This window comes from Cricetulus griseus, chromosome 4 (assembly GCF_003668045.3).
Source record: "Cricetulus griseus strain 17A/GY chromosome 4, alternate assembly CriGri-PICRH-1.0, whole genome shotgun sequence".
NCBI classification, from domain to species: Eukaryota; Metazoa; Chordata; class Mammalia; order Rodentia; family Cricetidae; genus Cricetulus; species Cricetulus griseus.
The window spans coordinates 63944479-63968711 of record NC_048597.1 but is presented as its reverse complement, the minus strand read 5'-3'; the positions used below and the strand labels follow the sequence as shown (position 1 = coordinate 63968711).

At 40.8% G+C, this 24233-nt stretch overlaps 1 long non-coding RNA gene across 1 annotated transcript in view; it reads right to left on the bottom strand.

Annotated features, from left to right (window-relative positions):
* The window catches only part of LOC107977774, a 40777-nt gene extending 17141 nt beyond the window's left edge, over positions 1–23636 (bottom strand). The window contains exons 1-2 of the long non-coding RNA XR_003484900.2: positions 23506–23636; positions 7746–7907 (exon numbers count right to left, since the gene is read on the bottom strand). This is a non-coding gene — a long non-coding RNA (uncharacterized LOC107977774). The remainder of the gene's footprint in view (positions 1–7745; positions 7908–23505) is intronic.
* Between the last annotated feature and the right edge of the window lie 597 nt (positions 23637–24233).

The following is a 24233-nucleotide window of genomic DNA, read 5'->3' as shown; positions in this document are numbered from 1 at the left end:
CATAATCCACTACTTGCTACATACCTTGAGGAATGCAGGTATAAACCCTAATGTGGCTGAGTGGATAAGCATGTACAAATCACTAGAAATGGGTGAAAAGAATCAGATACAAGAAGAGTGGCCCAATTTTCAAACTTTGTACCCAGTCATTTTTGATGGTTCTGTGATTATTTTGTCCACACTTATATTCTAAGAGTAAGAGAAAATAACCCAGGACCATCATTTAAGAAGTATACCTTTTCATATAGCAGATGTGCAGAAAAACTCAAACACCAAGACTACTAAGCCTCAGATGAAAGTTAACTAGAGGCCCACCTGAATCCCCTGTCACAAGCGCCAGAGAGCACCCCTCCCTTCTCTTTGGCCTCAGGCCTTGGTTGCTGTCTCTCCGGCATCTGTTTTGTATCTACTGATGGTAGGACATCTGAAAACTGTGCGTGTGTCTCTCTCAGAGACTGCTGTTCATGAAGCTGCCTTATATATGGTGTGTCTTTGGATACGTGCCAAGTACATCACTTATATTTAGGGGAATTCAGGAAGTTATAATCAAAAAGGGCATGTATGATGTAATTTTCTTTCCTGTCTCCTCATTTTCTCAGCCACCCGATAGATACTCTTTGACAACTCCATACTTTTCTCTGTTGTCTAATATTGTATATCACCCATTTTGTCCTACTTGTAGACTATGGGAGCTAGAAGGGCCTTTGAGGATCATCTTCCCTGGCCTGCCAAAGGAACACTAGGTCCTGGACATAGGAAGGCGTTTTTCCAAGGTCCTGAGTCATGGTAAGACAGTCCTGGAGACCTGGCTTAGTACAGGGCTATCCTACAGATTCTGTAAAAATGTGGTAAATAATGACACAGAGTTGAGCAAAACCTAGAGGGTGTAATGTCCCTAGACCCCCAAGTAAAGACTCTTTATTTCAAAAAGAGAAAAACTAGGGAGAATAGCGCTATGAAACAAAGAATGGTTAGCAGAGAAGATAGCAGCCACATAGTTAAATCTGAACAAACTGTTACATGGAGCAATCTTTTTACTTGAGGGGATAAACCCACAAAGCTGAAGTACTGGACAACATTAGAATGTAGGCTCAGAGAACAAGAATTCAAACTTATGAGATTTTTGTAGATTTAGAAAAATAGTGTAGTTGGTTAACCAGATTTTTAAAATTAAATTTATACATAAATGTTTCAGTATATAACCACAAAAACCAATAAGGATTGGAGAAAGGCAGAGATAAAGAAAGAAAAAAAAAACTGGTAACAATAGCCTGGCCTTAAACTCTCAATGTAGCCAAAGATGACCTTGAACTCCTGATTCCCCTGCCTCTGCCTGTCTTTTGAGTACTATAATTACATGCATGTTCTATCATACCCAGTTTATGTGAATACAAAACCTGGGCCCTCATGCATGGTCTACCAACTGAACCCCATCCTCAGCTCCAAAGCAAAACATCTAAAACACAGAAGAAACAGATGGGAGAAATGCAAAGCACGTGAAAGCCTGGATTCAGAGAAATGCACACACACAAATAACAAATATAGGTTGAAAAATCATGGAATTCATAAATTTAGAATCTATAATTAAATATGGATTTTTAGAGTAGAAATCTGGTTTTATGCTAAAATATAAGATGGTCACAGATTAAAAGAATGGATACCTGAGCAGTAATTATTTCCAGAAAAACAAGAAATAAATTAGAGTAGACACATTAGTATCAAAAAGAAAAAAAAAGCAAATGAATCTTAAGACAAAAGAAAATTTTTAGTATGGAGGCAATACTTACTGGTAAAAAAAAAAAGTTTAATTTCATAGAAGAACCCATTCTGTCCCATTTCATTTGTTTTTTTTGTGTGTGTGTGTGTGTAAAGGCAATTGCCACGACACACAACTGGAGGTCAGAGGACAAGTTTTGGAAGTCCAATCTTTTCTTCCAATATGTGACTTCCAGGAATTGAACTCAGGTCATCAGAGTGGCTTAGCATGCATCTTTACCTGCTGAGTTACATCTCTTGCTCAAGAACACGTATTCTGAGTTGAATGGATCTAATGATAGATGGTTTCAGCAATGTTTATAAAACTATGGTGAGAACCCATGAATTCAAATCCCCCGCAGGATTCTAATAGGACTCCCTCAACATCTATAAGATTTAGTCACTGAAGACAGAGGATTTAAAACTCTGCTTAAGGGCTCTATAAAAAGCACCCACACACATGTTAGGAATGATCTATCCATTTTGGAGTGCACATGCCACCGATTACTTTCCAGGTCGGTTGTCAGGAAACTTCAAAGAGTCATCATGCAGGTCAAATACTATGATCACATTGAAGTTTCAGTTCCAATTTAATAAAGTTAAGCTGTAAAATTGTAACGTTCTTGGAATAGCAGTTAACCCTGGCCCATCTCAGACTCCCAGGATCCAGCTATACCTCAACTCCAGCCCCAACCCCAAAACCAGTCAGAGTTCCAGACATCTGCACCCCAGCCAATACACAGGATCTTTATGACTTTTGTTCCAGGCCCAGTAAGAGCCCCTAGCCCCACCCTGAACACATCCATCTAGTCTCCATTTCCTCAACACTTTACCCTAGCCAAGCACCCCACTATATAGCATTGAGCCCACCCCCAACCACTGAGAAACTAAGATTCTATATCCACAGATAAGAAACCCTTTCCCTGCATGGAGACCATTACAAAAAAAACACAACTGGTCATAATGCAGAGAACAACAGATCATAGCCCAGCCCCGATACGTGTCTACCACACAACTCTTGCACCTAAGGTTAAGGCAATATTGTGGAAAAGAGGGCAGAAAGATCATAAGAAACATAGGACTCTGTGTGTGTGTGTGTGTGTGTGTGTGTGTGTGTGTGTGTGTGTGTGTGTGTGTTATGTATAAAGCAATAATCAAAAAGAGGCCATCGATTTGCTAGGAAGTGAGGGAGGGACAATGAGAGGAGTTAGAGAAGGGAAAGGGAAGTGGAGGAGTGATTTAATTTTAATTGCAATTTGAAAAAGATAATATCCTAAATCCAGGTGTGTGAGTCCCATCACAGAAACACAGACAATATGGTTAAATTAAGCCAGTACCCTCTTCCTCATCACCAGCCCCTTTATAATGTTCCCCAAGGAGAACAACTTTTGGGAAATTTAAGACACAAAATTCAAAACAATCCTGAACATGTTTAATGAATTCCAAGCCTGAAAAAAGAACACAAACACCTGAATGAACTTGGAAAGGACAGAAATAAAATTACTGAAGTCCAAGAAAACACCAGCAGGTAAACAAAATAAATTGGACAGTCCAGGATAAGAGTATTAAATCCACTCAATAAACTGAAGCACTAAAGAGAACCCAAACTGGAATGGAACAGAAAGTGAAAATTTCAATAAATCTAATAAAAAGCTGGGTGAAAGCATCACCAAAAAGTGGAACACACAGAAGAGAGACAAAGTACAGAGACTACATCACACAGCCAGAGAAAATGCTACATTTAAAGAAGTCTATGAACAGAATAATCAGGAACTTTGAGGTATCATGAAAAGACCAATTATAAATTATGGGCATAGAGAAAACTTGCAGAGCAAAGAAATAGTTAATATTTTTTAAGTCATAGAAGAAATTGTCCCAAATAGAGAAAGATACCCATCCAGGTAAATGAGGCCCACACAACACCAAACAGGACCAGAAAACTGATTCCCCACCATGTATTATAACCAAACACTTACAAACAAACAAGTAAAAAGTTATGGAAAGTTGCAAGGAAAAAGGACCAAGTCTCATATAGGCCAGAGCCACAAGAAAAACAGCTAATAATTTGATAGAAGGTTTTCAAATTTAGATGTGTTTTGAAAGATGTATTCCACTTACAAAAGTAAACAATTGTCAGCCCAGAGTATTATACACAGAAAAGCTATCTATTAAAGTTGAAGGAGAAACAAAAATGGACTAAAGAAATACATGAACACTAAGGCAGCTTCACAGAGCATATTAAAAGAACAGTTTGGACTAAAGATAAACAAACACAAAAGTCAATGGGGGAGGGGATGATAAACAGTGCCAGGGCTGTTAATCAAAAGAAATTTAAGAAAATAGCAGTAAACGAACAAAGTGTTGGGAATTAATGCACATCAAAAGTAGCTCTGAATATTAATGGTATCAGCTTCAAAACAAGAAGAAACACACTACTGTGCAAGACTGCATTTTCTGTACCTTATAGGGGAGTCATGTCTGAACCTGAAACCATGCCAAGGGGTGTGGCCACCACCACAAGTTCACTGGCAAAGCAACATGCCACTGTGCACTACCAGATTGGATTAGAAAATAAATTCCAGCCGGGCATTGGTGGCTCACGCCTTTAATCCCAGCACTCGGGAGGCAGAGGCAGGTGGATCTCTGTGAGTTCGAGACCAGCCTGATCTACAAGAGCTAGTTCCAGGACAGCCTCCAAAGCCACAGAGAAACCCTGTCTCAAAAAAAAAAAAAAAAAAAAAAAAAAAAAAAAAAAAAGAAAGAAAGAAAGAAAGAAAAGAAAAAAAGAAAGAAAATAAGTTCCAACTTTTTGCTATTTCCAAGAAATATCAAATATCTCACTACCAAAGATAGACACTATCAGTCGATAAAAGAATAAAATGTTATTCCAAGCAAATGGGAAAACAAGCATATATATATAATATATATATATATATATATATATATATATAAATTTCAGAAGAACTAAAGAAGGTAACTTCATACTCATTAAGAGAACAATTCATCAGGTTGATGTTACAATTCTAAACATATATGCACCAAACATAAGTGAACCCAATCTAATAAAATGCATGCTACTATATATGAAGCCACAAATAACACCAAATAATGATATTGAGAGATTCTAACAATCCACTCTCACCACAACAGAGGTCAGTGCAACAAAAAATAAACAGAAAAGCATAGAAGTTAAATGAATTCATAAACCAAATGAACCTAGCATATTCCCATAGAACATTCCATCCAAACAATAAAAATACACTTTCTCCAAAATATACTACATCCTAGGTCATACAGCAGGCCTCAATAAATATAAGAATGTTGAGGTAACATCCTCTATTCTAGCTAACAACAACAGAATAAAAGTAGATATCAATAGCAACAGAAACTATATAAAGCACATAAAAGCATGGAGATTAAATAACACATTGTTGAATTGTGAGTGGGTCACTGAAAACAATTAAGGAGGAAATTTTTAATTCTTAGAATTGAATGAAAATAAAAGCACAATATATCAAAATATATCTATGGGACACAATAAAAGCACTCGTAGAAGGGAATTTTATAGTACTGTCTCCATAAAATAATTAAAAATATTTCAAATAAATAATGGTGCACTTTAGAAAAACAAGAACAATCCAAAACCAAAGCAGTAGATGACAAGAAGCAATTCAGATTAAGGCAATAGTTAATGAAATCAAACTGAATAAAACAATGCAAGCAATCAATGAAAAGAAGGGTTTGGTTTTTTTTGTTGTTTGTTTTTTGGAAAAATAAGCAAGATTAACAATTCCTTGTCCAAGTTATCCAAAAGAGAAAAAATATGTAAGTTAATAAAGTTAGAGATATAAAAGAGATTATACAGTAAATACTAATGACACTGAGGAAATAACCAAACATTTAAAATTGCCTATATTACATGAAATTGGAAAATCTAAAAGAAATTGCTATATTTCTAGAACCATATGATTTTCCAGGGCTGTGGTGACATCCAGGTCTAAGCTACTGCCAAGGGCCTTGTCTAGGTCCTTGTACTTACAACAGCCAGGGTCTGCATTTAACGCCATGTAGATGCCCTGGATCTGGGCTGCAACCCGTGGCTGTACTGGTGTGTGAGGGCCACACCATCTCCAGGGCCATGCAAATCAGGGTATCCCACACTGTCACCCAGGGCCATGGTATCATCTGGGCCTGAACTGCAGAGGATCATGTCTGGGTCAGTGGTCCTACAACATGGGAGATGAGAAAAGATGGGGAGCATGCCTGTTGCAATCCAAGGGCTTTGCTGGTCTGGCCCTACTCTTCACTGGCCCTGAAAGATCTTTCTCTGCCCCATACTGGCAGTTGCAGTGGGAGAGTTGACCCTGATGAGCTGTCATGGAAAAGCTAGCCTCATCTCTTACCACAGGCACAGAAGAGCTGACCCCAACAACCTGGGCACAGGAGAGCTGGCTCCACCCCTTGCCTAAGTGGGGTGGTTTGAGTGGAGGCTGGGACTGACCAACTCAGTTACCAGTCTGGCCCACATCCAGTGCTTTGAATAGACACACCCCAATATCTACTCCATCTATGACCTGGAGAACATGAAAGGAAGGACTGGTCCTGTAGAAACATAGCCACAGGATCTCCATGGTTTGTCAGTTTGGCGCCAAAACTGGATGAGAAATTCCATAAGGTCTCAACCCTACACAAAGAACTATAGGCAACTGGAGAAAGCTGGGAATGGGTGAGGTGGCCTTCCTCAGAAAAGAACACACCAATTCAATCTTGAACTAAATACCATGATCTGTTTAACACTTAAAGAGGCACAAACAAACTATGGAAGTGTAGAATGTATGAAACCAAAGCACTCTTCATTATAGGTATTATAACTGTAGGAAAGTTTACAAGAACTCCTAAAAATATGCAAGAAGCATTTACAAGGGACTATCAAGTTTTTTATATACAATGTATGCAAAATATACTACATCAGTATATAAGCAATAATGTGTGGGCAAAACAGGCACAGACCTTGTTATGTATTTTGAAAGAACTATATATAATCGGAACAAAAAATGTGACTTATGACCAATGAATATCATTTGTTTAAATGGAGACAACATTGATGGAGGTAATTATAAAACAACACTGAAATGAATTAGACACAAGTGGCTCAGTGCATCATGTTCACAGACAGAAATAAAACACCACGATAGTATAATTTTCACTAAAATGATCCATAGACCTAGTGGAATTCTGATATGATTTTGAATGACAGGAGGAATCATTTTCATCATGAAATGAGACGTTCTATGAAGCCATAGTCCTTAAGAGACAGCAGGGCTTGTATTAGAACAGACAAATGGGTGAAGGAACCAAACTGAAAAAAAATGAAGCATGGTCATTTGTCTATGGTAATCTGACAATTCATAGGGAAGGTATTACTGGGCACTGGATAGGGCAGGAAGAGAAGAGTGTCTGCCTGGGAACAAACATACCCAATACTTAATGCATGCATACACATCAAAGATCTGGATTATAAATCATTATGACCTTCATGTTACAAAGGAGTTCTTAAACAAAATATGAATTTAAAAAGCTGTAAATGAAAGAAATGTACAGTTTAAGCTCCATGAAACATAAGAAATTTAGTTAATGAAAGGAGTCAATAACTTTTGGGGAAAAAGCTCTTTTCTAGACATCAGACTGACAGAAAATTAACAAATTCCTAAGGCAAAGAAAATTCAATAGCATAATAGCCACAAAGATTTCGTGGGAGAAGCAGCATACATCACCAATTGAGAGAGGAAAGAAAAATGAAGTTAGTCTTGGGAAATGAGAGTTAAAACTAATATGAATTGGGGCACTAGGGAAGGTTAGAATGGGCAGGCTGGATCCAAATACATTACCTGTATGTAGAATATTAAATAAAATATTTAAGTAAAATAAATAACTAAGATGAATTGCTATTTTATAGTAATCAAACTCAGAGAGAGAAAAAAAAAACTCACCCCAAGTATTTGGAGGTTTTGTCTTGTCTCTATTTGTTTGCTTCCTTGTTAATGTTCATCAGGATTTTGTCTGACTTGAAATTACGTAGGTCTTTCTTGTGCATGCTATCACGGTTTCTTTGTTTCATATGTTCATCAGTCTGATGAGGGATGTCCTGTAGGCTGTGAATATATGTTTCTCTTATTGGTTGATGAAAATGCTGTTTTGGCCAATGGACAGGCAGGATTTAGCCAGATGGGAAATCCAAACAGGGATAAAGAAAGGTATTAGGCAGAGTCAGAGAGATGCCATGTAGCTTGCCCAGTAAGCAAGAGACCTGGACATCATCTGTAAGTCAAGACCACGTGAAGATACAGAGATTAATAGAAATGGCTTACTAATTAAGAAACAGCTAGCCAATAAGAAGCCTGAGCTTATAATTAATATAAGTCCCAGGCGGGACAGAAACTTCCATCTATGTCAGTCCTGATGTATCTGGAAGACAGTGATTCTTTGGAGTCATTCGTCCCCTCTGGCTCTTACAATTTTTCAGCCTCCTCTTCTGCACAGATCCCTGAGCCTTGAGAGCTTAAAGGTGTGAGCTATAATTCTCTTTTAGACTGATTCACTCTTGTGTAGATCTGGGTGTCCTTGAACTCAGAGAGATTTGTCTATCTCTTAATCCAGAGTCCTAGGATTAAAGGTGTGTACCACCACCTCCTAGCTTCTGGCTAGTCCTATAGCTCACACCTTTAATCCCAGCATTAGGGAAGCATATTAGACAAAAGCAAGGTCTAAGAAAGGCATTCATTCCCCAGTCACAGTGAGGAGAGGTTATATTTTGAGACTTGGTGAGAGCTCAATGGAGACAGTATCAATCTATTCAGCCTGAGGTAGAGGTAAGAAGTTAGTGGCCAGCTGCTTTGCTTTTCTGATATTCAGCTTGAAGCCTGAATCCCAATATCAGTTTCTGGGTCATTTATTTATTCGTGTTACAACAAACATTGCATGTTTTCTCTTATATGTGGGTATTAGCACTTAAGCTTTATATACGTGTGTTTCATTTAGAATATTCATAGAGGTTAGGAATATATATATATATCATATTATATATTACACATACACACACATACACGTGTGTGTATGTGTGTGTGTGTGTGTGTGTGTGTGTGTGTACATATATCCTCCTATAAGCAACTGCTTTTGTAAATGAGAATAAGAGCAATTGGAAAATAAGCAAAGCATTCAGTATGGATCACAAAATTTCTATATTTCCCTGACACTTACCATGCTCCTCAGCCTCTGGCATAGTGTATAAGAATTCCAGCCTTGGGTGGTGGTGGCACACGCCTTTAATCCCAGCACTCGGGAGGCAGAGGCAGGCGGATCTCTGTGATTTCGAGACCAGCCTGGTCTACAAGAGCTAGTTCCAGGACAGCCTCCAAAGCCACAGGGAAACCCTGTCTCAAAAAAAAAAAAAAAAAAAAAAAAGAAAAGAAAAGAATGTTTAAAAAAAAAAAGAATTTCAGCCTGGAATTCCAAAAGCACAAATTGGACATCACTATTCTCCTGTTTATATTATTATTGTTGTTATTGTTGTTTTCTGGCTGTTCCAGAACTCACTCTATAGGCCAATCTGGCCTAAAACTCAGATCTGTCTGCCTCTGACTTCTGAGTGCTGGGATTAAAGTTGTGCACCCCATGCCCAGCTGTTCTACTATTATTACTATTATTATTATTATTATTATTATTATTATTATTATTATTATTATTATTATTATTTTGGTTTTTCGAGATAGGGTTTCTCTGTGTAGCTTTGGAGCCTATCCTGGCACTGCCTCTGGAGACCAGGCTGGACTCTAACTCACAGAGATCCGCCTGCCTCTGCCTCCCGAGTGCTGGGATTAAAGGTGTGCACCACCAATGCCCAGCTCTACTATTCTTAATGCCTCACCGTGTGTGTGTGTGTGTGTGTGTGTGTGTGTGTGTGTGTGTGTGTGTGTGTGTGTGTGTTTCTGTCTACCTACTTATCTTTCCCTCTATCCTCTTTTCTTTAAAGTACAACAAAAAAACTTCCTCAGCATGGCCTGAAATCTTCCAATTTTCTTTGTAGCATTTTCTTTTCATGGAAAATGTTCATGGCTCGTGGCATTTATGGTTTAATGATAGGTGTATTTACCCCATGACAGTACTGTTACTCTTACATATTCTCAGGCAATATGTGTGTGTGTGTGTGTGTGTGTGTGCATATTTTTAAAAAGCTATTTTTAAAAATTTTATTTATTTTCTTCTCCTAAACTTCCATCTGGACAAATTGTGTTTTAGTCAGCCCTGTATGCCAGATAATGTAAGAGGTCTTGAATGAACATGTGCTACATGGGTTGTGAATGAATAAACACATGGATGAATAAGGGTTGCTTAGAACACTGTCTCTTGTAACGTCACTGAGCAGGGAGATGTCAGTTACATTTCCTTAGGAGGAAAGCACGATGGATCAATATACCCTTGTCTTTTGTAACCTCTGAGATTATTTTCTACTGCATTGTCCCTAGCCCCCAATCATTGTTAGTTTGTATGCAAATGTATTTTCCCTTGTGGCAGTGAAGAACCATTTTATATTCTGTATTGCAATTGGAGGAGAAGGGGGTCTTGTCTGTGTTGTAATGGGAGTTGGGGGGTGGGTCTTGAGTTCTTCAAACATGGAGGAAATTGCACAACAGAACTGGTTTCCTGTTGGCCATAGCAAATGCAAGCGAGTGATGTCAAGCCAACCTAAATTATCCCATTGTTCTCAACGTGACTAAATACTGACTAATATTACTTCCTCTGGCATTTTGTTCTGCCTCAGCACCATGGAAAAGTTCCAGGCTGTTGTTATATACTTCACTGTCTGCACAAAGTGACTTCCTCACACTACAGCCACCGGAGACTAAAAACTGTAGAAGTGGGAGTGGGGAATCCAGGCTCCCAAGAGTACTCGTCATTTTAGCTACATGATGTTTGCTTTTCTGTTTTATTGTTCTGAGATATTCACAAAAGCTACAAATAATAGTGAATCCCAAATTGGAGCAACTTTGTCTCTGTAGACTGGTGACAGTCCTACACCTTCCCTTTTCATCCCAAGAACTGCAATATTGCTGAGACATCCACCCAAAGGAGTGAGGCTGCATGCAAAAATGCACTCTCTTTTTCAGCAGCTGTTTCTTCAAAACCAAGTCCTCATGCCTTTGAGTTGTCAACAGTTTCCACCTCCTCCCTGTAGATGGTTCTTTGTTCTGTCTTCTGGGACATGGCGATGTTTGCGTCCTCTGATGAGGCTCAGAGACTTGCTCCATGTGGACTAGATCACTAGAGACATGACTAGGGATGACTTTGCCCCAAAAGAAAATGGAGGAACCAGTCAAACCATATCAGCCAGAATGCCTTTCAGGGTTAGAAATGGAGGTCATTTTCCTTTCCAAGTTGCCTTGGGGAGATCACAGGGGTGCCTTCTCTCAGCTCACTGCTGCTATGGATCAATAATTAAAAAATGTGACCAGAGGACACCAAGATGGCTCAGCAGGTAAGGGTCTTTGATTAAAAGCCTGATGGCCTGAGTTTAGTTCCCAGAGTCCACATTATAGAAGAAGAGAACTGGCTCCCAAAAGCTGTCCTCTGAATCCCACCTGCTCAGTCTGGCACATATGCAACCCCCATATAAGCATATACATATATACATCATATATACATACATACATACATACATACATACATACATACATACATCTACTTCCTTTTTTTTCTCTATTAGTTTCTACGATTAAGCTTTCTTCTAAGCCATCAATGGCCTCAGCTCCCCTTTTGTCCTCACTGTCTGGCAGCATTCAGGCTCAACTTGTCTAGAAAGCAAGAAGCAAATCTCTCTGTGAGACTTGCCCCTCTTATTCTCTTAGAAAGAAGAGTATTCTAGAGCACGCACACACACCCCCCCCCAGAAAATTAACCAAAGTCCCTTGCAACTCTGGGATTCCTTTTTCTCATGATGAGCCATATCTATAACATCAGAGTTTCCAATAGTTTGAAGGTCAAAGGAAAATCCAACCCCTATAAGACTTTTTGGCTCCTGGGAATTGGAAGAAATGATCGATTTCATGGCAGAAATGATTGCTTCTTTGTTTCATTTGTAACTGGTAGCCCAGAAACTACAGCCATCAAATCCAGAGGCTCCACTAAATCATCACTATTTCAGCTACAAATTAGGTCTAATGTTCACAGTGATGAGTCTGTGGGGACAATAAACCACTTCTTCAAGTGATTAAACTTCCAAGTCAACATACTTTGATGACCACAGGAGCCCTTCTCTTGCAAAGATTTTCAGACCACAGGAGGATCTGTAGCCTAGGATTGCTGATGTACAATACCCAGATACCTGTGTCTTCTGGCCAGATACCTGAGCTACATTTTTGGTTCTGGCAAGATCCTCCAAGAGGATCATATATGTGGCAAAGTTAAGAAGAAAATTCACTGATTTTATGACAGACTGGCTATGTCCAAAGGCTCAGGCCTCCTCTGGGAGCCTAAGTAAGAGACAGTCAGTAAGTCATCTGCTATGTTAATTGGGCCTCTAGTTTAAAGAAATGGGTTTAGAGAGAGAGTATTATAGCAAGAAAACCTGAGCAAGTACTGAAACAGTTTTCCATGACTTATTTCATAGCAAAACTTCAGGTTTTCCCTCAATTTTTTTCAGAAATATGTAATGCACCTTTAAAAATAAAGATTGTACAAATATGTTTGCTTGTTATAGAAAACACAAACCAACAAAAAGAAAGTTGTAACCTTCTGTGATTTCATCACCTATAGTAACAAATTCAATAGGCCAGTATTGATGTTTTAGACTAGATTATATAGTGTCTTACATTGGCAGGCAGTTAGCAGAACCCCTGGCCTCTGCTTCCTGGGTATTATGAATAGACTCTTCTCATTTCTACAACCAAAAGTGTGTCACCAGACACAAAAACCATGAAGGAAAAGCATTCTCACTGACCACCAAAGTCTAGACATAAACAGTGATGCCATTTTGGCCTCCCCCCACCCTGGCTGGCAGCAATTTAGAGTTGAAGCATGTTATTTTGTATTTTTATTTTCCCTGAACAGTTTCTCCAACACATCTGCTCTATGATGTCAGCTTCGTGCCTCTGTTTTGCTCCATTGCATAGTTCTGCCATAGCTTATTTAACATCCAATTGATGGACGTTATTTCCAAGGACAGTGTAGTAGTCAGGATTGTCTAGAGGAACAGAGTGATAGGATGAGTGTGTGTGTGTGTGTGTGTGTGTGTGTGTGTGTGTGTGTGTGTGTGTACATATATAATTTATATGACCTGAGTTTAGTTACCAGAGTTCACATGGTGGCTCTCTAGCAGGATGGCAACATCTCCAATTGCTTAAACCCTCATTATAAGCTCACCAGACTTGTTGCCTGTGGCCTGGGTACCTGGGGGAGAGAAGGACATATCGGGATGGGCTCTTATGCATTGAACACAATGTAGAAAACAGACGGCTGAAGAATAGGAAGGACACGGAATAGAAATGGAGAACTGAACAGAAATTACAAGCAGAACAAGAGTCACCAGAGATCCTGAGTTTGAGGTCACAAAGAATCTTGCATGAGAGGCCAAAGCAACTTCCTTGAAACAAGCAATCTGTGGACTATCTAGTCAGCAGATGAGCAAATTAGACCTTTTCAGGTTTGCTCTTGAAAATAAAGCTGTGTGGATCACAGCTGGAGCAAGTTTTAGCACATATCCTTCCGTGTTTTTAAGACAGAACGTTAAAGAGGGAATGATAGAGGAGAAGACAACTAAGCTCTGAACTTCTGATACATATTGTCTAAATGCTGGCAAGAAATCTTTCATAATAATTTTCTGTTTTATTATGGAGTCACCAGAGATAACAGTTCTCTTCTCCATTATCTACCAGCATGGTGTATGTTCTTCCCTTTATATGGGAAACAAGGCTTGCCAAGGATCACAGGATGGTGGAGAAGAGTCAAAGTCCATGTTTCTCTGACTGAAAATCCCATACTCTTTTGACTGTTGATGCCACTTCCTTTACCAGAACTATTGCATGTAACCATCATGAGATGAAGGCAACCTCATTGCTCAGATGTTAAAGCCAAACTTAATGGCTTGGAAATTTTTTGTTCATCTGATCTTTACTTATATCTCCATCTTTCCTTATCTAGAATTTATAGTTCCTTTTTATCATACGTTCTTTATTTTTTTCATTTGAAAAAACAAAAAAAAATTGTCTGCTCTCTGTTGCCCCAGGGTCTTAGGATTGTCTATTCTTTCTCTTCTCTGCCATCTTTGTCTGGTAACTTATGTGCATCCTTCAGACTAAACTTAAATGTCACTCCCTTGTGACTCTTACGTTCTTTGTTGTGTGATCCCATTGTTTCTGTTGTAGCTTGGTTCTGAAATGGTTTCTAAAAGCTCACTTGTTTAAGTCTTTTGTTCAAGAGTCTTAATCCAAATGCATTTGTACTCCAGGGAAATGATTATACCATGAAGATTCTGCCTTTATCCTCTGAGTGATCAGGTGACAGTCACAGCATAATTTACAATTAGGAGGTGGTGAAAACTTTTGAAGGTGGGGCCTAATTGGAGATTCTGGGTCACAGAGAAAAGCCAAAGAGCAGTGTATTTTGCTTCCTGCTTCCCACTGTCCGGAGGTGAGTAGCCTTGCTGTCCCATGGTGTGCCCACCTTGCCACTCTGCCTTCCCACAGGCATGGACTGAAACCTCCGAAAATGTGAATTGAGTTTCTCAGGTGTCTAGTCACTGTGATGGAAAGCTGACTGATACAACCCTGTTGCTTCCATTGTAGCTTCTGCTTCACCCTACAGGAATTATTCACTGTACTGCCAGATGTGTCTACTCATCTGTCTGCCTCAGTCATCTGTAAGGAACACACCCAGGACTAGCTCTGGTTAAGGAGTCTGTCCTCTTGAGAACAGACAGGCATACCCCAGATTTCTGGAATCTCAGGCACTTCCGTAGGTTTTATCAACTGCCTGTTTCACTTGTGCATGGTTTCCTACTTAACATCTGCAGCCATTGGGGTATAGAATCTGTACTAAAAGCAATTTTATTTATACCAGAAGGAGAGCCTCCCAGCAGTGAATTGCCTAATAATGGCCTTGACCTTGGCTTTATGTGACAACACAGTCTTCTTCATGTGCTTCTTAGTAACCCCCAGTCTTGCTCACATTACTGGGAGGTGCCAGAGGGCAGGAATTAGCTGTGCTCCCTACCAGATCACCTCATGCCAGGTGGTCTTTGAGTGTATGAGGAGCCAAAATGAACTAAACAACCGTCTTGGCAACTGACAATGTTCCAAGACTCAACAACTTGCTTCCTGCCCAGCCAGAGGCTTGCCTCTCAGAGGCAAATGTCACTGTGGTAGAGTTGTCTTAATGAGAAAGCATGCTTGCTTCTCTTCTGGGGGAGTTTCCTAGAGCGATGCTCTTAGAAACTCCTTGGCAGGAATCCTGAGCCAGGCTTGGCATTGACAGCGTCCTCCTGCTGGCATTAACAAGCCTCTTATTTAAATGTAAATGAGCTCTCAGTGCCAGTTTGTGAGTGAAACACATCGCTTGTGTTAAACCAGAGCTGGGAATGCTACAGCACACCAAATGTCGGCTTGGTTTCTACTTCCCCACCACTCTCAGTGTAGCTCTTTGCCTTGGGTTCTCCATCTGCAGAGTTGGGAGTCCTCAGACAACAGAGAGAATCCATAGAGTCCTGTGGTCCCCTTCGTAGCCACAAATCCACCTTGGTAAACTCTCAGATAAGGTATTTAGATATGCACCAAGTGGGGACATTATGACAAGAGCACCCCATCTAGTCCAATGAACAAAGAGGCCTGCAGCATCCATGAATCCCAGCTGAGAGTTGCAACTGTGGCACTGCCTGCTGGCGGTATCACAACTGTTTCCTAGCTGTGTTGTACATACTCTGATCCTCATGTAGACTCCTTCTTTCTTCCTGGATTGCTTCTCTTTATACAAAATACACATGTGTGCCAATATTGCTTAATATTTGGTCCTACTTAGCCATCTGCTGCTCTATTCCTAGTTTCCCAGTCACTACTGTCCATATCTGTACTCTATTTTGGTGTTTCTCTTCATTTTGGGGTATTATTGGAAATGAGTTGTGCTTCTCCAACATGAGGAGCTTATCAATCCCTTTTTTTGACATTTCAATATCCAATAGGTGTATAACTCATCCTATGCTATGTTGCTTCTGTTTCTGTGTATCCTACACAGCTAGACAATGTGCGCATCTTGAGGTCAAGCCTAGGTCTATGCTGGTAGCCTTAGATCTTAGTCAAAACCTGCATGAATGAATACATGAAAGAGTGAAGGAAAGTACAGAAATTCCATTTACTCAACACAATCTTACTATAAGAGTCCAAGAAGCGCCTCATTCCATTTTACCATCCTTCAGTCTGGCATATGATTTATAGCTAAGTGTATTAGTCAGAGTTCTCTAGAAAAACAAAACCAATAGGATATATATATGGGAATCGGCTCACACAATTTATAGAGGCTGAAAAGTCCTACCATCTGCTGTCTGTAAGAGCTGGGGAAGCAGAAAAGACAGTAGCGTCATTTAGTCTAACTCCAAAGGCCCAAGACTCAGAAGCTCTTACGTCCAAGGGCAGGAGATGGAGCTCAAGTAGAAAGAAATGCAATTTGCCTTCCTCTTGCCTTTTTGTTCTAGTCAGGGCCTCATTGAATCAACTACCCTGGGGAGGATAGTTCTGTCTACTCTGAAACACTATATGTATCCAAAAGTCCACTCTCCTTGTCTATAACAGAACACTGAAGACCTGGACATTTAGAAGGAACAGAAATTTATTTCTCATAGTTATAATGTGTAGGATGTCCCAGATCAAGGTTCTGGCTTCTGCTAAATGATGCTGTCTGCCTCATATCCCACACTGAAGAAGGCAGGAGGACAAGAATGGCTCTACTCCTTTAACAAAGTCTTTTGATGGGTGTTCTGAATCCCATTATTGAGAGCTGAGCCCTCATGACTTCAGCATTGCTTAAGAATGTTGCTCCTTAATATTATAACAACTAAACTTTTAAAGGGACCCATCTGTAATCATGAGTATTATCAACTTGACAGCTTCTAGAGTGCCCTATAAGACAAACACCTCTGGACATACCTGTGAAATAGCTTCTAGATTGGGTTAATCAGGGTGAAAAAACCCACCCTAAATGCTGACAGTAGACTGAATAAAAAGGAGAAAGCCAAGGGCTGTCCTAATGCTTTGGCTGGTTATTTGGAACCCACTCTTCATACAGGGTTGCCTCTCCCAGCCTTAAAAAGAGGGGAGGAGCTTAGTCCTACCTCAACTCTATATGCCATGCTTTGATGATACCCATGGGAGGCCTGCCCCTATCTGAACAGAAACAGAGGAGTGGATTGGGGGAGAAGGCAGAGAGGAGGTGGGGGAGGGAATGGGAGGAGAGGAAGGAGGAAGAAAAAATTAAAAATTTAAAAGTTAAGGAGAAAGTAAGCCATGCATTGACATTCATCTCTCTCTGCTTCCTGACTATTGGTGCGATATGGGACTCTTCAGGTACCTGTAGCCATACATTCCCTGTCATAATGGACTCTCAAATTGTAAGTCAAAATAAGCCCTTTCTTCCTTACATTGCCTTTGTCGGGTATTTTTGTTTTGGCAAAGATAAGAACAGCTAATACAATATCCAAACCATAGCATGTGATCACGAACATGCCCCAAACTACTGTTTTTGCCAGCTGTCTGGACAGCACTGATCCAAAGCAACTTGATACATAAAATGAATCATCATTCCAGGGTATATTTTGACAAACTTAACAGCACAACACAGGGACAAATGAGTGAGTCTACAGGATGTGCTCCAAACATTAGACATGTATCATAGAGACCCTTTATGAAAAGCATAATGGGTACTTGGAAATAAATGATACAGAGGAACCCCTGGGACACTTGGGATCCAGCAAAATGCCTTTGCCATAATGCAGAACACTGTTGTCAACTCTACTTTCAGAGCATCTCTCTTTCTGGGCCACCTCTGTTCAACAGCTGACAGAAGGGCATTTCTGATTGCCTACCCCAGGCTAACATGCTGTAGCCATCAAACCCCATTCCCTGATCCCGGTCTCCATCAGGCAGGCAGTGCCCCTTTGTAGATTCTTGCTGATGGTTTGTACTAGAGAAGAGCATTCTTGGCAGCAGTGGTGACTCAGTTCCCACAGGTTTGGTGTGTCCAGTGTGTTGGTGTTGAACAGGCCTTTGAGGGGCAGAGCTTAGAATAGAGGATTGAAGTCAAAGAGGATACAGAGTAAAACAAAGTTGTCTTTATCATTTCAACCATGGAAATGATTCTGAAAGAAAAATGTCTGCGCTAATAAAAGCCTTGAGGAGAGGCATTCAGTGGAACAATGGTATTTCAGAAGGTGCGAGCATCAGTACTTGTCCATGCATACCCTCCCTCTTCCTTCCTCACACCTCTTCCACTTATTAACCCACGATGGACACTTTGTTCACAGAAACAGAGGGGACACAGGCCTAAGAGTCTCTTTTCCTGTGGTGTGTATTTTTTTTTCTTTCCTCACAGGGATACTGCATCAAAATGCTGCCTGGGAGGCTGACAAGCCTGTGTAGTCATCAGATTTACAGCATCAGGGGGTCAGAGGCTAAGTGGAAAGTGTAGATGTAAAGCATTGAGTTCCCCGAAATACTGCCTTCCTCTGAGTAAAGGACACAGGAAGTGATCTACTGCTCTTTGGCCCTGTTTATTTAAGGTGTGTCCTCTTAACTTCCCAAGAGCATAGCCTCTATTTGAGATTCTTCAGAGTTTTTGTCACGCTGTGCTGGCGGCTAGTTTTCTGGGGACTGACCTGTAAGTGCCTCTGTAAATGAGAGCAAAAAGAGGCCTCACCTCAGAGAGGCCAGGATTCAGTTGGGCTTTGGGCTGCCTCATTAGCCATTGACCTGAGCATCTGAATCATGCAAATGGATTCTGCTTCAGTGGCATCCATGCATTTCATCTTTGGAAAATGTGGCACCATCCTCTGAGCCACTGGAACAACGTATGCTTCTTGTACATTTTTTTGTCAGAGAGGAAGCTACCTTGACCTGAGAGCCTAGAATCCTGCCCCACAGTCAGGTAATACATACCTCCATTGCATTCCCAATTGCTCGGGATGCATAACTTCTCAGTGTGTTAACTGAATTGTCCCCCTGCTATCTGATATAAGAACATTGATTTAAAGCTAGACTGAGATGATACTTGGTGAGATGCATCTAAAAGAGACAGGGAAGTCTTGGGCGTAGGTCAACAGGTACCTGTGTGCCATGGTGGCCAAGAAGTTTTTGTATGGACACAGATCCATAGACAATTTTGAAAGGAAAAGAGATGTTCATTCTTGGCCTATTGCCTCTGACCAGCCTGCTACTTCAGTGTGTAGCATGAGTTCTAATATGTCTTAATAATTAAAAGCCTGGAGTCAGGTATTGGGTTAAATGGTGAAAGAGCAGAGAAAAAGGACGAAACCAAAACCACACCTTACCTCCTCAATTTCCCAACCAGAAAGAGACTGAGATCCTGTTTCCTCCTGCCTATATTCCTTTCTCCACCCAGCCATCTCACTTCCTGTCTGTCTGTACAGACCCTCCAGACCTTCATGGTTAGCTAGTAGCTACCTCCACCATCTGATCTTCAGGCAAGCTATATTTGTTAGAGAACAAACAAGGTATCACCACCTCAGCTCTTTAAGTGTGTGGTGGTTCTAAGTTTAGGAGCACCAGGACACTCCTCTAACTTGAGGCCCATTGAACATCATACTATTTTAACCGAGATAAGGCAACACAAAGTATCTCTGATGCCTTGAGAGTACATCCATTAATGGTGTCTGTGCTCTTGTCAGCTTATATTCACTAGAACTTGAGGTGGCAGCATGAGAATTTTGCCTCAGTCTGTTGTCAGGGTCAATACAACTGTAAGGGACAAACTGAAATATTTCAAATGGCGCCTGAGACAGTACTGTCTAGTGGAGCAGAGGTAAGTCATCCCCCACGGGCTTCTATGAGATAGTGAACTGATGGGGGATGCCCTTCTATCTGCTGTGAATATATGTTTCTCTTACTGGTTGATGAACAGAGCTGTTTTGGCCAATGGACAGGCAGGATGTAGCCAGGTAGGAAGTATAAGCAGGGCCACCAGACTAGGAGAATTCTGGGAAGAGGAACATGGAGATTGGGTCTTGGGAGAGACACCATGTAGCTGCTGAGGAAGAAAGAGGCCCTGGGTATCACTGGTAAGCCAAGACCATATGGAGATACACAGATTAATAGAAATGGGTTAATAATTAAGAGGAAAGTAGCCAATAAGAAGCCTGAGCCATAAGCTAAACAGTTTATAATTAATATAAGCCTCTGTGTGTTTATTTGGGACTAAATGGCTGCATGACTATGCAGTACAGAAGCTTCCATCTACAGTGGACTATGGAAATAAAACTGAAAACTAGACATAGATCAGTAAAAGACCATTGAGGGACAGAAATCATGGACCCACACTTAAGATGAGGCTATGTGATAAGGGACTTGTTTTAACAATTACTTTTATGATTATTAGTAATTAATGCAATGTTTATTTAGAACCTAGCACTTAACAGTGAAGCATAGGTACTATGTAAAATTTCTATTTATTGACATGCTGTAAGAGCCTAGGTTTGTTCATAGAACTGAAAAAAAAAACCCACTGTCATATATATATTAAATACGTGGAATGTTTAATCTAAAACTATAAGATGCATAATTTGCTTTGCCCTGTAAAATGTTCAAATGTATTTCCTATATATATTTGCATAAATATCTATCACATTGAGATGTTAAATACAGCTATATACTCTGAAGTCATTATATATTACATGTACTTAAGCTAGTAGTCATATGATGACTGTTTTGATACTATGGAAGAGCCAGAAGGAGAAAAATCAGAGCTCCTTCTATGTGTACAGAGAGGTGTCTGGACACTGGGAGTGATGGATCTCTTCCTATCTCCACTCAGCCCTCCAGTGTGTCCAGGATAACCTCTGTGCACATTCAGAGGGAGTTCTATTATCCTCCCTTTTATTTCCCACATCGGATCCAAAATAATCATCACACAAAAGCTTACCATTTAGGAATTGTGCCCATAGCCATGTGACTTAGCCTTGCCATGCATCATTTTCTTCTGTAAAGTAGGGATAATGGCACCATCCCCATTCCCTCTGCAGGGTGTTTTAAAAGTCTCCGATTGCATAGGAAATGTGGACAATTTGAAAACTAGAGATCCATTCAAATGCATGCAAGGTATACCTCATTGGCCCTGTTAGAGGTCACTGAAGAGCTGCTGGTAACTCTCTGGCATCTGTTTCTGTCATGTTTCTCCTACTGTCCAGTTCCTTTCATTCATTGGTCTGACCATGTCTCATATAATGTTCTGGGCTTTTTTTTATCCTGTAAGAGATGCTGGATCAGGGATCCAGCACTGTAGTGTGACACAGTCCATTCTCAGGACTTCGAGAGGGTGCTGAGACAGGGTTTCCCCTCTTATTTTTTATTTTGTCAGCTCTTTCATGCTTTCCCACCTAAATAGAAAAGGTCTCAGTTTTGGTTCTACCACTGCATGATTCCAAGTGAGCCATTTCCTGTATTAGTCAGTGTTTTGTGGCTATAATGAAATAATTAAAACAGGGCACTTGCAAAGAAAATAGGCATGAATGCTCCATCACCCCAGTCTGACCACCCTAGGGATCAAGGTCCACATCATGGACCCTAGAGGGACACTCAAGCTATATCACAGAGGACAGCAAGCCCAATGCCATTGCCTCAGGTCCTTCCCCTGCTTCTTTCTGGCCTTCCACTTACATGTGGAAGTAACATGTCAGAACAAGCAACTCCTGTCTCTGTGATATAGTGGGCTGGCTTCCTCTACACACACACACACACACACACACACACACACACACACACACACACACATTCCCAGTACACAGGGCACGGAGGTAGGTAGACAAAACAGGCTACTTAGCGAGACCCTGTCTCAAAAAACTAAAATAACTCAATTTAAGATTATGTGGATGTTTAAAAACCCTTTGGATTAGCCGGGTGTTGGTGGCGCACGCCTTTAATCCCAGCACTCAGGAGGCAGAGGCAGGCAGATCTCTGTGAGTTCGAGGCCAGCCTGGTCTCCAGAGGAGTGCCAGGATAGGCTCCAAAGCTACACAGAGAAACCCTGTCTCGAAAACCAAAAAAAAAAAAAAAAAAAAAAAAAAAAAAAAAAAACCTTTGGATTGAACCACCTTTGGCAAAACTCCAGCAATGTCTAGCGCAGTGGTTTTCAACCTGTGGTCACATATCAGATCTCCTGCATGTCATATATTTACAATGAGATACATAACAGTAGCAAAATAAGAGTTACGATGTAGCAAGGAAATAATTTTATGGTTGGGGGGTCATCACAACTCCAGGAACTGTATTAAAGGGCCTTAGCATTAGGAAGGTTGATAAATACTGATCTAGTGCCTTGCATATGGATTCTATGACACCTTCCTGGAGATCATAGAAATGTAAAGAACTATAAAATGGGACAATATACATGTTTAACTAGCCAACTTATAAATTCATGCCTGCCTAAGCAGCCATGAGAGTTCCTGACAGTGGTTCTCCCATGATGCACCGGGGAAGCTCTGCTTTGTGTGACAAAGCTCAGCTACAGCAATCTCACAGGGCTGGTAAGCTTTCATTCAAAGTCTGGCGAGACACATACACTGAGTTTTGGGGCACCTAAACAATAAAGACACTTGTCAGATTTAACCATGCAGTGTGGCAAAGGCACAGTCCATCATTGAGCATGCAGAATCTAGCAAAACAAGCAGAGACCTCCTAGAGGTGCCCACATTAAAGACTCACTTATCCAGAGAGCAACCAAGTAGACAAACACTAATGTAGTCCACCAGTAGTCCAAGGTGAAGTCATGGTGGCCTTTCAGATTTTGTTTCCCCTTAATAAAATTTTATTTTCCATGGGCTCCATGGCTTGGCCTTCAATCTCTATCTGGCACGTGATTTTTATCTCTGTAACAATTGCTTGGGACTGAGGGCTTGAGGACAGAACTAAATGTTTGTCCCATTAATGCAATGAGAGACAGTGCTGAGGGAGGAAGGCAATCGTCACCTTCAGCTTTAGTACAAGCGGGTTCTTTCCTTTGTCTCAAACTCAAGCCTACATACATCAGGTAGTAGCTAACATTCTCCCTTCCTGCTAGAAAAACAGTCACCACCCTGAAAACATAGAATTTCATCTGAGAAAAGACCGAGAGATCAAACCATTCAGTTTTCACGGGCAGCTGGAATGCTTCTGAAGCATCAGTTCCCGAGAGGCCCAAGCTGAATTATCTTAACTGTCAAGGAATCTGCCCATCTCCACTCCCCACCCCGTGTTAAATTCTAAACTCACATCTCTAAAATAATTTTACTTCGCCCCCTGTGCCACATTTGACTCACAATTTTAACCCACTCCTTCTAGTGGCATTCTCTGATGCCACCCAGGAAAATACAACAACAAAAAATCTGTCCTTTTTTCATGCAAGTTTTGGATTTGAACATTGTAAACCATTTTAATTTGCTTTCTGTTGCTGTGGTTAAATGGTCGGAACAAAAGCAACTTGCAGAGGAACGGGTTTAATTTAGCTTACCCTTCCAGGTCACAGTCTGTGGTTGAGAGAAGTCAGAGCAGGACCTCAAGCAGGAAATGAAACAGAAACCATAGAGGGATAATGCTTACTGGAGCAGTCTCTCTCCTCTCCTGTCCTCTCCTCCTCCTCCTCCTCCTCCTCTTCCTCCTCCTCCTCCTTCTCTCTGCCCCTCCCTCATAGCTTCTCTAGCTTTCTTCTACAGCCTAGGCACACCTGCCTAGGGATGTTCCCACCCACAGTGGGCTGGGCACTCTGACAAAAATTAGCAATTAAGGAAATGCCTCACAGACTTGCCTCAGGCCAGTCTGATCCAAGCAGCTGGGTTCCTTCAGATAATTTTTCAGGTGTCAAGTGACCAGCTGAAGCTAAGTAGAAGATAAATATTCCCTCTAAACAAAGGATTTTTTTCTTCTTTTTTTCTAAAGTATGTTAGACAGTTCACATTTACCTCCCATTCATCCTACAACTATGCCTTAGCATTAGATACCCCCACATACTCCCTAGGAATTAGAAAGATAGAATTCTGAAAGGCTACTCACCTTGGAGGTGCCGTGGAAGGGATTCAGGACCAGCCCTAGGTCCAGCTTCCCAGTACAATAGAGCCTGGCAAGCACTCTATGGATAATACTGAGCAGCTGCTATAAACTTTTACCAAAGCTGAAATTAAGCCATGGGGTCTTGAAGGGCTGTCTGGTCCTGAGTGGTCATTTAAGCCATCACTTTAACCA